General features: G+C 32.9%; 1 protein-coding gene across 2 annotated transcripts in view; it reads left to right on the plus strand.

Annotated features, from left to right (window-relative positions):
• Positions 1-1,468, plus strand: part of LOC106878636 (QRFP-like peptide receptor) — a 114,729-nt gene that overhangs the window by 71,033 nt on the left and 42,228 nt on the right. The window lies entirely within an intron of this gene.

Raw genomic sequence — 1,468 nt, forward strand, 5'->3', positions numbered from 1 at the left:
GGGTTGGACAAAATTCACGCACCAAAACATTTGACATTTTATATTACGTTATTATTATTATTATTATTATTATTATTATTATTATTATTATTATTATTATTAAAGAATTTTCAAAATAGAAGAAGGCACAGCATTCGAATGGAAGCGCTTTAGCAAGGAATCGAATGCACAATTCAGGGTTCTGTTTGAGACAACCTCATTGTCATTTTCGATTATATCGAAAACTCGCTTTAGATTTCTTTCGATTTCTCAATACAACTAATATCAGTGTGGAGGGGGTGGGGTGCTGCATTTGATTGGGGTGGCGAGTAGGTTTTCTTGTCGTTTTATATTGCTTTTCATTCTCTTGTCGCTTTTGTTCTTATGAATGACCTAATTTATCTCTTTCGCTTCCAACTCTACCACTTCCGCCTCGGCAATCCTGATGATGATGATGGTGCCGATGGTAATAAGCATATTCATCATCATCGTTCCACTGCTTTTTCTTTTTTTCTTTTCATCACTTCCTTCTCTCCATGAACTTCTTCTTCTACTAATACTACTACTCTTTACTTCCTTTTCCTCCTTTTCATGTACCGCTTCTTCGCCTCTTTCTATCCTCATTCACTCTCTTTCTCCATCTCCTCATGCTCTCCCCCTTTCTCTCACCACTCCTACCATACTCTTCCCTTAGTCCTTCTTCTCACCGTTATTACATCTCAATATCTTTTGTATTCCAACACTTAAACCGTCCATATAAAACGGCAAGACAGTATTTAATACATTTTCACTGAACAACAGAAAATAAAACGCAGGGTTTTTTTTTTTTTTTCATTTTTCGTTCCTCCTTAATATAGGAAACCAAATTCATTCTTACATATATTTTTTGTATCTTCAATTATGTGATTCACTAAATTAAATGGAAATACGCATAAGTTTTTAGGGTAAAAGATCTTTGATATATACGCATATGTTTGTGGTGGTGGTGATGGTGGTGGTGGTTTTTGAAAGACGTCCGTGCTTATGGAGATAAGTTTTTCAACAATAACACAAAACGAAAACTAAGAGATAAAATAACACCATTGAGGTTGTATGTATTTACACAGATTTTAAAATCATTGGCTAATGAACATTGGTGTGCTATGAACTAGATGTATATATATGTGTGTGAGCGTGTTGGTCTGTATGCGTATATACGTAGATACGAAACTTATGCACACACACATACACACATGTTATGTATCTATGTGTGTATGTATGTATGTATGTGTCCTAACTTGTTTCAGTCATTAGACTACCATGCCGGGGCACCGACTTATATATATCTATACATACATATATATATATATATATATATATATATATATATATATACACATGTATATGTATATGTGTATATTCATATATGTATATATCTGTACACTTGTATCTTTATAAATATAAGTGTATGTATGTACGTACATATATATATATGTATATATACACATAT

The sequence above is a fragment of the Octopus bimaculoides genome, chromosome 17 (genome assembly GCF_001194135.2).
Source record: "Octopus bimaculoides isolate UCB-OBI-ISO-001 chromosome 17, ASM119413v2, whole genome shotgun sequence".
In the NCBI taxonomy this organism is placed as follows: Eukaryota; Metazoa; Mollusca; class Cephalopoda; order Octopoda; family Octopodidae; genus Octopus; species Octopus bimaculoides.